The 13069-nt window shown below is 44.0% G+C and overlaps 1 protein-coding gene and 1 pseudogene across 1 annotated transcript in view; both read left to right on the forward strand.

The window, feature by feature from the left end:
* The window catches only part of LOC126109840 (solute carrier family 46 member 3-like), a 612447-nt gene that overhangs the window by 121016 nt on the left and 478362 nt on the right, over nt 1-13069 (forward strand). The window lies entirely within an intron of this gene.
* Nucleotides 8193-8310, forward strand: LOC126109990 (5S ribosomal RNA; annotated as a pseudogene).

A 13069-nucleotide genomic window follows, 5' to 3' on the forward strand; every position in this document is an offset into this window, starting at 1 on the left:
TCTGACTTTTACCGAAACCGATTACCTTCAATAAAGTTTCTTTATAGCGATCTCGGGTTAGAAGTCCTTCTTCTGTTAAGTCACATTTTTCTTCCTACCGAAAACGCCTCTCGATATGGCGACAACGAGAAAATCGGAGGAATTAGAGCTCGTATAAATACTTATCGACAACCGTTTTTCACTCACCGTATGTTGACTTGCGGAAACAGACGTGCAGAATACACGATAACTGCTTCCGCTGTGGTTTCTCAGTACTTAGATTCCAGCCAACCGTAGGAGCCTTTTCGCCAAATAATAGTTTCCAGTGTGACAATGGCCCAGCGCTTTTCCGCGTAGTTTTATGAGGCATAAACCTACGAGAATGAGGGTGGGTCCGCGACAAAGCCACCCCCGTAACGTCAGCAGTAACCGGCCTTCTGGGAATGGTCGCATGGGAGATGTAGTGGCCGATGATGAAGACAACTGTGCGACGTCGTTACCCTCAGCTGACGGCCAAATACCGCCTGTGCACGCCTGCGCTCTGCCGACCACAGAAGCAAGCTTAGAAGAATAGCGTCGAGCGACTTCCACGTCGGTCGAACAGCAACCCATTGCAAAGCTATATTCGCTTGTAGAATCTCAAAAACTTTATTGTACACGTATGGGCCATTACATAATCTGTTTACAGCTGACAAACTAAGTATTGCTAAACATCTACATAAACGCTTAGTAAGTAATTGTACAGCCCGCGAAAGTGTCGGAAGTTCCATGCGGCTTTTCGCGGATGATGCTGTTGTATACAGAGAAGTTGCAGCATTTGAAAATTGCAACGAAATGCAAAAAGATCTGCAGCGGATGGGCACTTGGTGCAGGGAGTGGCAACTGACCCTTAACATAGACAAATGTAATGTATTGCGAATACATAGAAAGAAGGATCCTTTATTGTCTGATTATATGATAGTGGAACAAACACTGGTAGCAGTTACTTCTGTAAAATATCTGGCAGCATGCGTACGGAACGATTTGAAGTGGAATGATCATATAAAATTAATTGTTGGTAATGCGGGTGCCAGACTGAGATTCATTGGGAGAGTCCTTATAAAATGTAGTCCATCAACAAAGGAGGTGGCTTACATAACACTCGTTCAACCTATACTTGAATATTGCTCATCAGTGTGGGATCCGTACCAGGTCGGGTTGACGGAGGAGATAGAGAAGATCCAAAGAAGAGCGGCATGTTTCGTCACAGGGTTATTTGGTAAGCGTGATAGCGTTACGGAGATGTTTAGCAAACTCGAGTGGCAGACTCTGCAAGAGAGGCGCTCTGCATCGCGGTGTAGCTTGCTGTCCAGGTTTCGAGAGGGTGCGTTTCTGGATGAGGTATCGAATATATTGCTTCCCCCTACTTATACCTCCCGAGGAGATCACGAATGTAAAATTAGAGAGATTCGAGCGCGCACGGAGGCTTTCCGGCAGTCGTTCTTCCCGCGAACCATACGCGACTGGAACAGGAAAGGGAGGCAACGACAGTGGCACGTAAAGTGCCCTCCGCCACACACCGTTGGGTGGCTTGCGGAGTATAAATGTAGATGAGATGTACATGTACCAAAATTACCGATTTCCTGTTCTCTTTCATTTTTGTGTTTAGAGAAAGAAAAATTTCTTCGCTATCTGATGAATAGGTTTTGGGAAAAACGACATTTTGCCAATGGAGTGAGTGAATATTTTGTAAGAATTTTTTTGTTTATTTATAGACGCAATCACATTCTTATGGCACAGTCGTAACCGGTTTCGCCCATACAATGACCATCTTCAGATTCTAAAACAATACAAAAGAAAATTTCTATTAAAACCTACAAATAACTGCAATATTTAAGCACCTTATTAGAAATCTAACTGAATCTATGCGAAACACAAACACTTCATACCAAAAGGCGCCATGCACTGAAAACAGGATCATGCGTAGTCAAACTGGTTGAAATGGTTCAAATGGCTCTGAGCACTATGGGACTTAACATCTGAGGTCATCAGTCCCCTAGAACTTAGAACTACTTAAACCTAAATAACCTAAGGGCATCACACACATCCATGCCCGAGGCAGGATTCGAACCTGCGACCGTAGCGGTCGTGCGGTTCCAGACTGGGGCACCTAGAACCGCACGGCAACAGCGGCCGGCGACGCACTAGTCTTTTTAAATTACCGGAAGTCCTAAATGAAATTTTCACCACGATTCTTCGGAATATAGTATGTTCGACTTTATCTGATGTTTTGCCTGTATATTTCATAGGGCCGTACCTATCCTTTTCGGATGTCGGTTTTACTTTCAGTTTCTCGCTCTTTTTTATCTTCTTTTTAATTTTGCTATGTATGCAGTTAACTATATCTGGGTCATAATCATTCGCAAGGGCGACCTGTCTTAATATGTCAAGTTCTTTTTTCACTTCACTTTGACATAATGGAAGTTTTACTATTCTGTGTAACATTGAATAAAAATATGCATGTTTAGGACGTAGTGGGTGATTGGAGTGGGCATTGATAATCACGTCCGTACATGTTGGTCTCCTAAATATTTCTAGCGCATGTCTACCATTTTTGTTATGAATCGTCAGATCTACGAAGTTTATCTTTTTGGCTACTTCAATTTCTGTCGTGAATTTTATCTTGAAATGCATACTGCTTAACTTCTGTACCACATCTTCTATTTGCGTTTTCTACCTCTATAAAGAATAATTGAGTCATCGACGTATCTTCTGTAATGTACTATATTCGTCAAAATCTCTGGATTCGTCTCGGCCGGCCGGCGTGACCGAACGGTTCTAGGCGCTACAGTCTGGAACCGCGCGACCGCTACGGTCGCTGGTTCGAATCCTGCCTCGGGCAGGGGTGTGTGTGATGTCCTTAGGTTAGTTAGGTTTAAGTAGTTCTAAGTTCTAGAGGACTGATAACCTCAGAAATTAAGTCCCATGGTGCTCAGAGCCATTTGAACCATTTGATTCGTCTCGAACAAAGTCTTTTGTAGCTGGGTAATAACAGTGTCCGCTATTGATCCTGCTAAGCAGTTTCCCATAGCGAGGCAATCGCCTTGTCTTTGATGAATAGGTTTCCGGGCCCCTATTGGCGGACGTTAATATAAGGTACATACATATCTACATCTTCATGGCGGCTGGAACCCTCCTAGGAACACTTTCTACTAGGTCTCTGTACCATAATTTTAAAAGGTGGTCGCGGGACTTCAGCTGTTCAGTACAGATTGTCAAATCAAACACCTTTCAGTCGTCTAAATTTTCAAATTGTTATTTACTGGGCTGCCAGTTCGTCGATATATACTGAAGAGCCAAAGAAACTGGTACACCTGCCTAATATCGTTAACTACTGACTGAAGGAGTGCTGGAGGGAACTCACACCATAAATCCTGCAGGGGTGTCTATGAATCTGTAAGAGTACGACGGGGTCGAGATCTCTTCTGAACAGCGCGTTGTAAGGTATCCCAGATGTGCTCAATAATGTTCGTGTCTGAGAACATTTTATGCAATTATGAGAAAGTTTGGACATAACGTTATCAAAAAACCAAAATTATGAAAGTAAGCTAACGAAAAATGAAGAAGACACTTGCCATCCTAACCGGAAGAAATGAAATTGAACAAGGTTGATAAATTTTGTTATTTAGGCACTTTGATTACAGCAGACAACAGATGCAGCATCAAAATTAGAAAAAGAATTGCTGCAACTAAACGTGCCTTCAATGAACGAAGAGAACTGCTGTTAAACTAAATGTTTTGTATAGAAAAGAAGACAGCGTGTAGATAGAAGACAGAAAGAAAGCACGTAAAGGTGACGGAACGGTCGCTTTGTAGCAGGATAACGTGCAACAGGTGTACAGAAGTAAAATCCAACGAAGATGTTATAAAGAAGCAAATGAGCTGAGAAACCTTTAACAGATATCCATAAAAGGATAAGAAAACTTTTGGGGCACTCCGGGCAGTTATTGAGCCACATTAACTTTTTAACACACATACAAAGGGACAAATTTCGGGAGAGAAAACCAAAGAGATGACAAGAAAGAGAATAGTCGACGATTTATTAAAGGTAACCAGTGGTGCCAAAATTATCAAGAGATGGACAACAGAAAATAGGGGAGAATGGTTGTAGCAACTAGGTCACTACGCCTTCAGGAGATGACCATTATAATACAATGATTATGTTATGACAATGATGTTTATATGATGATTCTGATTTGCTGACAGTGATAATAATAAGATGATAAAATGACAATGAGAAGATGACAGTGGTAAGATGAAAATGATAAGATCACAAATAAGATAAGAACGATCAGATGATGATTATGGTATGATGACAATGATGTAAAGAAGATCATGATATGATGACAATACTGTAATATGACGATGATGATAATGTGATGATGATGATGATGATAGTGATAATGTTGCTAATAATGATGATGTGACGATGATGAAAATTATTAAAATATGGCTGTTAGATTAGGGAGCATTAAAGCAAATAAATGTAAGGCTGGCCCACTACATCTCTTGTCCACCGTCGCGTTTTTTTAAAGGCTAACGCAGTAGCTTTTTATGTGGCAGGTCACGCACTAAAATACCAGTAGTGAGAGAAGATTGCATCAGTCTTGTGTAAGTTACTGCTCAACGTGTGAAGGTTGTAAGAGAGTACGTTAACGTCTCTATAAAACATCGTGGGCTCTAACTCTTTCTTCCTCTTTGCCTTGACAGAAGAATTACTGCTGACACCTGGAATGGCAGCCTCGTAGCGTGAAATGAAAAGTGGCTCACGACGAACCAGTGAAAACATATGGCCTCTGAGAGTTAAAGCAGTCGTGATGGAAATCATCCCTTTTCTTTTACATATTTCGAGTATTCACGCAAGCATTTCGAATAAATTAACACTATGAGCCTGCCGGTGTGGCCGAGCGGTTCTAGGAGTCAGTCTGGAACCGTGCGACCGCTACGGTCGCAGGTTCGAATCCTGCCTCGGGCATGGATGTGTGTGATGTCCTTAGGTTAGTTAGGTTTAAGTAGTTCTAAGTTGTAGGGGACTGATGACCTCAGAAGTTAAGTCCCATAATGCTCAGAGCCATTTGAACCATAACACTATGAGCTAGACATTTGGGGTCAAATAAGGTGGCACAGTACGTACAGTATAAGAACATCATTGCGAATTTAAAATTTCCATCTGGAAGTTCTGAGAGACGTTTTATATGGACTGCTTTACTGCTTCTTGCGTGTGTCGAAGTTCAGCTCCGTATCAGGTGTGTAAATAAGATTATTCAATATTTTGGGAGCTGGTACTATGGACCGAAATAAGAAAAAAATGTTCAATAAACATTGGCACTAAAACGCATACCTCAACAGCTATGAGCATCCGTTTATCTTCACTAGTCTGAATATAGGGGTGGCAGTTATCGCTGATGGCGCTGCAGTCCGGAACCGCGGGACTGCTACGGTCGCAGGTTCGAATCCTGCCTCGGGCATGGGTGTGTGTGATGTCCTTAGGTTAGTTAGGTTTAAGTAGTTCTAAGTTCTAGGGGACTTATGACCTAAGATGTTGAATCCCATAGTGCTCAGAGCCATTTGAACCAGTTATCGCTGAAACAAACGGTTTTCGATTACATCTTTTTTTTTTAAGCCACTTTAATCTAACTGGTAAAATCGCGGTTATATAACAGATTTTAGATTTTTATTGCTTTTATTTGCTGTAATAAACGTAGAAATCGAACAAAGAGTGAAAAATTTTGACTCAGTTTTAAGATACACAGAATCAGAATATCGAATTAAATAGACAAATAGAAGAAAACTTCAACCGCCCACCGTTCTCCGCTTTTCTGGGAAAGTGCAAGTGGGTGAACGCTACAAAAAAATCAGTAGCGTTCTCCTACTGATTTGAGTTTTTTGAATCTCTCCTCAAAAATCATATTGTAACCAGGGAACATAACACTATTTGGGCATTAGGAATAGTCAGTCCTAAAGAGTGAGGTTGAAGAAGTCGGTCTTTCATGTTAATTTGCCTTTTTTTGAAGGACTACAGTTAGATAAAGGTATATTACACAGAAGAGTCAGAGAAACTGGTACACCTGCCTAATATCGTGCAGGGCCCCCGCGAGCACGCAGAAGGGCCGCAACACGACGTGGCATGGACTCGACTAATGTCAGAAGTAGTTCAAATGATTCAAATGGCTCCAAGCACTATGGGACTTAACTTCTGTGGTCATCAGTCCCCTAGAACTTAAAACTACTGAAACCTAACTAACGTAAGGACATCACACACATCCATGCCAGAGGCAGGATTCGAACCTGCGACCGTAGCGGTCGCACGGTTCCAGACTGTAGCGCCTAGAACCTCTGGGCCACCCCGGCCGGTCTCTGAAGTAGTGATGGAGGCAATTGACAACGTGAATCCTGCAGGACTGTCCACAAATCCGTAAGAGTACGAGTGGGTGGTGATATCTTCTGAATAGCACCTTACAAGATGTGGTGTCACCGCCAGACACCACACTTGCTAGGTGGTAGCTTTAAATCGGCCGCGGTCCATTAGTACATGTCGGACCCGCGTGTCGCAACTGTCAGTGATCGCAGACCGAGCGCCACCACACGGCAGCTCTAGAGAGACGGACTAGCACTCGCCCCAGTTGTACGACGACTTTGCTAGCGACTACACTGACGAAGCCTTTCTGTCATTTGCCGAGAGACAGTTAGAATAGCCTTCAGCTAAGTCCATGGCTACGACCTAGCAAGGCGCCATTACCCATATCTAGAGAGAGTCTCACTTGTATCATCAAGAACGCTGTATACAAATGATGGATTAAAGTTAAGTATTCCAGAAGCTACGTACTTTTCTTTATAGCATTCATTACGTATCCTGTTTCAGACATAACACCAGCCGGCGTGTGTAAACGCGTGCCTTTCGGTTACCCGTCACTGTGGACTGGCTGTCTTGTCAGTCCACAACACAAGACATCCCAATATGCTCAATAATGTTCATGCCTATGCAGTTTGGTGGCCAGCGGAAAGGTGTAAAGCCAGAAGAGTGTTCCTGGAGCCACTATGTAGCAATTCTGGACGTGTGGTGTGTCGGATTACCCTGCTGGAATTGGCCAAGTCCGTAGGAATGCACAATGGACGTGAATGGATGCACGGATCAGACACGATGCTTACGTACGTGTCACCTGTCAGAATCGTATATAGACGTATGGGAGGTCCCATATCACTCCAAGTGCACACGCGCCGTTCAATTACAGAGCTTCCAACAGCTTGAACACCCCTGCTGACTTGCAGGGTCCATGGATTCGTATCCCTACACTTCCATCCGCTCGATGCAATTTGAAGCGAGACTCGTCCAACCAGGCACCATGTTTCCAGTCATCAACAAAAATCAAATGGCTCTGAGTACTATGGGACTTAACTTCTGAATTCATCAGTCCCCTAGACTTAGAACTACTTAAGCCTAACTAACCATCCATGCCCGAGGCAGGATTCGAACCTGCGACCGTAGCGTTCTCGCGGTTCCAGACTGTAACGCCTAGAACTGCTGGGCCACACAAGCCGGCACTCATCAACAGTCCAATGGTGGTGTTGACGGATCCAGGCGAGGGGTAAAGGTTTGCGTCGTGCAGTGATCATGGGTAAACGAGTGCGACTTCGCCTCCGAAAGCCCACATCGATAATGTTTCGTTGAATTCTTTGCGCGGTGACATTTATTGGTGCTCCAGCAATGGAGTCTGCTGCAATTTGTAGAAGGGTTACACTTCTGTCACGTTGAACGATTCTCTTCAGTCGTCGTTCGTCCCGTTCGTGCAGGACCTTTCTCCGGCCGCGGTGATGTCGGAGATTTGATGTTTTACCGAATTCCTGACATTCACGGTACACCCCTGAAATGGTTCTACGGGTAAGTCCCCACTTCATCGCTACCTCGGAGACGCTGTGTCCCATCGCTCGGCCGGCCGCTGTGGCCGTGTGGTTCTAGGCGCTGTAGTCCGGACCCGCGGGACTGCTACGGTCGCAGGTTCGAATCCTGCCTCGGGCATGGATGTGTGTGATGTCCTTAGGTATGTTAGGTTTAAGTAGTTCTAAGTTTTAGTGGACTGATGACCTCAGAAGTTAAGTCCCATAGTGCTCAGAGCCATTTGAACCATTTGAACCCATCGCTCGTGCGCCGACTATAACGTCACGTTCAAACTCACTGCAACGGCCTCGCCGCAGTGGTAACACCGGTTCCCGTCAGATCACCGAAGTCAAGCGCTGTCGGGCTGGGCTAGCACTTGGATGGGTGACCATCCGGTCTGCCGAGCGCTGTTGGCAAGCGGGGTGCACTCAGCCCTTGTGAGGCAAACTGAGGAGCTACTTGACTGAGAAGTACCGGCTCCGGTCTCGGAAACTGACATACGGCCGGGAGAATGGTGTGGTGACCACATGCGCCTCCATATTCGCATCGAGTGACGCCTATGGTCTGAGGATGACACGGCGGTCGGTCGGTATCTTTCGGCCTTCACGCCCTGTTCGGACGGAGTTTAGTTTAGTTTTTTAGAGAATTTTCAAACTCACTTAAATGTTGGTAACTCTCCAGTGTAGCAGCAGTAACCGATCTAACAATTGCGCCAGGCACTTGGTTGTCTTATATAGGCGTTGCCGACCGCAGCTCCGTATTCTGCCTGTTTACATATCTCTGTGTTTGAATACTCATACCGGTTTCATTGGCTCTTCGTTGTATGTAGACACAGCAACAGATCACCTACTTTGTATTTTATTGTTTGCTGTTAATGAATTATTGTCCGTCCCCGGTATCTGAGTGGTCAGCGCGTCAGACCGTCAGTCCTAAGGGTCCGGGTTTGGTTCTCGGCTGGGCCGGAGATTTTCTCCGTTCAGGGACTGAGTGTTGTCCTAATCATCATAATTTCATCCCCATCGATGCGCAAGTCGCCGAAGTGGCGTCAGTTCGAAAGATTTACACCCGCCGAGTGGTCTACGCGACCGGACGCCCGAGTAACACAAAATTGATGTGAATTGTTGTTAATTTTCTAATTTATTATTGTTACCGCTCAAAAAAGTGATCAGATGTGCGTGAAATCTTATGGGACTTAACTGCTAAGGTCATCAGTCCCTAAGCTTACACACTACAGGGCTATTACAAATGATTGAAGCGATTTCATAAATTCACTGTAGCTCCATTCATTGACATATGGTCACGACACACTACAGATACGTAGAAAAACTCATAAAGATTTGTTCGGCTGAAGCCGCACTTCAGGTTTCTGCCGCCAGAGCGCTCGAGAGCGCAGTGAGACGAAATGGCGACAGGAGCCGAGAAAGCGTATGTCGTGCTTGAAATGCACTCACATCAGTCAGTCATAACAGTGCAACGACACTTCAGGACGAAGTTCAACAAAGATCCACCAACTGCTAACTCCATTTGGCGATGGTATGCGCAGTTTAGAGCTTCTGGATGCCTCTGTAAGGGGAAATCAACGGGTCGGCCTGCAGTGAGCGAAGAAACGGTTGAACGCGTGCGGGCAAGTTTCACGCGTAGCCCGCAGAAGTCGACGAATAAAGCAAGCAGGGAGCTAAACGTACCACAGCCGACGGTTTGGAAAATCTTACGGAAAAGGCTAAAGCAGAAGCCTTACCGTTTACAATTGCTACAAGCCCTGACACCCGATGACAAAGTCAAACGTTTAGAATTTTCGGCGCGGTTGCAACAGCTCACGGAAGAGGATGCGTTCAGTGCGAAACTTGTTTTCAGTGATGAAGCAACATTTTTTCATAATGGTGAAGTTAACAGACACAATGTGCGAATCTGGGCGGTAGAGAATCCTCACGCATTCGTGCAGCAAATTCCCAATTCACCAAAAGTTAACGTGTTTTGTGCAATCTCACGGTTTAAAGTTTACGGCCCCTTTTTCTTCTGCGAAAAAAATCTTACAGGACACGTGTATCTGGACATGCTGGAAAATTGGCTCATGCCACAACTGGAGACCGACAACGCCGACTTCATCTTTCAACAGGATGGTGCTCCACCGCACTTCCATCATGATGTTCGGCATTTCTTAAACAGGAGATTGGAAAACCGATGGATCGGTCGTAGTGGAGATCACGATCAGCAATTCATGTCATGGCCTCCACGCTCTCCCGACTTAACCCCATGCGATTTCTTTCTGTGGGGTTATGTGAAAGATTCAGTGTTTAAACCTCCTCTACCAAGAAACGTGCCAGAACTGCGAGCTCGCATCAAAGATGCTTTCGAACTCATTGATGGGGACATGTTGCGCCGAGTGTGGAAGGAACTTGATTATCGGCTCGATGTCTGCCGGATCACTAAAGGGGCACATATCGAACATTTGTGAATGCCTAAAAAAGCTTTTTGAGTTTTTGTATGTGTGTGCAAAGCATTGTGAAAATATCTCAAATAATAAAGTTATTGTAGAGCTGTGAAATCGCTTCAATCATTTGTAATAACCCTGTACTTAACCTAGATTATCCTAAGGACAAACACACACAACCATGCCCGAGGGAGGACTCGTACCTCCGCCGGGACCAGCCGCACAGTCCGTGACTCCAGTGCCTCACACCGCTCGCCACTGTTACCATAATTTTCTCCTTCTTTCATTATTTCATGGAAATAGCAGAAAAATCTTTAATCTTTCAAAGCAAATAAAACATTTTACTTCATCGTTACGTCACTTCGTAAAAATATTTCCAGACTACGTTGGTGTCATTGCGCAGTATAATGCATCTCCGGCGACGGCGGTGAGAAACTAACGTATGGACCTGTTGGTGGGGCAAGTCTTCAACACTGCACGTGCACAGACGTACCTTTGAGCCACGACTCACGGCAACAGGTACAGTACGTTATTGAGTGTCTCAGCAATGCTGTACCATTTCCTGTGCCGTGTGTTTGTTGCTCACTTCTGTCGGCATCGTTATTAAAATAACACTGATAGCTTTTCCTACTTTCTGTAATAATTCAATACTTCAACCAACGCAAATTTTACGAATAAAAATTACCCGTTTTTTTTTAAGAAATGTTTGTTTAAAAACGAAAAATGTTAGCACTGTTTCTATGTCTAATTGATATTTCGGTTTTCTTCTTGGTTATTAGTGAAAAACGAAAAGCACCTATTTTAACAGACACCAAGCAAACACAGGTAAAACACTGGTTACTCAGAAATAAAATACCGGTAATGGTTTTAACCGGTCTGTTATTCCCATCAATAATGTGAAGCACATGTTTCCCACCGCAAATTCTTTGCCTGCAGAGCGCAGCAAAGAAATTAGGAGACATTCCTGTGTCATTGTCTATCGATGCAGCGCGCGGTAAACACCTGTTAGTGTTGCCAGAGTAAACAGTATACACCGATCTGGGTAAGTGGAACGCATACCTTCTTTCTAATGGAACCAATTTGTGTTTTGGTACTTTTGCGAAGTGCTTTTACGATATAGTTTTATCTTTATACTTAGTAGCATATTGGAAGGTTCTTATTCCACACGGGAAATGGCCCACATATCTTCTGTTATAGTGTGGCAAACGAAAAGCAGCCTTCGAGATCCAGACTGCCATTTCCCATGCGGAACAATACGGTTCCTTTATGCTTTTTCCTACTATCTTTTCATCGTCTGATATTGTAAGATGTGCGTGTGGTTCCGATTTACGTAAGTTATCGATGTGCACATAAGAGAGAGCAAAATATGTTCCTATTAAGCAATCGTTGGTCTTTTCGTGGCACAGTCTTTACCTCTGCGCCGTCTGTTACATTCTTAGTTGAAATGTGGGAGGTCATGAACGAACTTGTGATCGCATCTGTCGGCTGAAGAAATATATATCAAGCAAGGATGACTATGATGCGTAGATTGAAAAGCGAAAATAATATAAATTTTGTATACTGTTCTTTATTATTTTTTAAAAAGGAAAGAAAGTCTGTAGTACTACTGCAGCACTGCGCAGCTACTTTGTCGGAATGATTATTGTCTGCTAGTAAACATGGTTCGCCGGCCGGAGTGGCCGAGCGGTTAAAGGCGCTACAGTCTGGAACCGAACGACCGCTACGTCGCAGGTTCGAATCCTGCCTCGGGCATGGATGTGTGTGATGTCCTTAGGTTAGTTAGGTTTAAGTAATTCTAAGTTCTAGGGGACTTATGACCACAGCAGTTGGGTCCCATAGTGCTCAGAGCCATTTTAAACAAGGTTCACTTGCTCAGAGCTGACAAAAAATGTTTTACATGGCTCTAAGCACTATGGGAGTTAACATCTGAGGTCATCAGTCCCCTAGACGTAGAGTTACTTAAACCGAACTGACCTAAGGACTTCACACAAATCCATGCCCGAGGCAGGATTCGAACCTGGGACTGTAGCAACAGAGCGGTTCCGGACTGAAGCACCTAAAACAGCTCGGCCACAATGGCCAGCGCTGAGAGAGAAACCACGCCATTTGCCTGAGTTACTCATTAAGATTTCAGCTGATTGGGTTATTTGATTTTTTCAGAAATTCTCTGTTAACATTGTACCCTTTTAAATCATTGTTCACTTTGTTGAACGCTGTATTTTTCAGACCAATGTTATGTATGAAGATCACGAGAACTTTTTTTTTTTTTTTTTTTTTTTTTTTTTGAGTACGCATGTCATTCTAAAAGCGTTGTCTTGGAATATCATTTCATAGGAACAGTTACACCCTTCCCCCTATCACACTGTTTACAGGAGATTTATCATTACACACTCCCACATTGCACCATGTGGTATGCAACAGTTTGAATATAGTTTGTAAATAGTATTTAGCGATAGAAATGTAGCTTAGCCGGTGCCAGCTAGCTTTGCTGTTGTGCTGTCGAGAAATTTGCAGCAATGTTTTCAAGACGTGAGGTAAGAGGCTCTGAGCACTTGAAACGTCCCCTTAGAACAATTTATACAAGACTGTGCTTAAACTGACACACAATATTTTTAGCGCAACGCAATCTGACTATCAAAAATCCCTGCAAAAGAATGGCCCTGAGTAACATTAAACTATACCTTTCACAAATCACTTACCTCACAAAAATCTTCGTTACTCGAACTACTGCAATACAGCGAGCG

Source organism: Schistocerca cancellata, chromosome 12 (assembly GCF_023864275.1).
Source record: "Schistocerca cancellata isolate TAMUIC-IGC-003103 chromosome 12, iqSchCanc2.1, whole genome shotgun sequence".
Taxonomy (NCBI): Eukaryota; Metazoa; Arthropoda; class Insecta; order Orthoptera; family Acrididae; genus Schistocerca; species Schistocerca cancellata.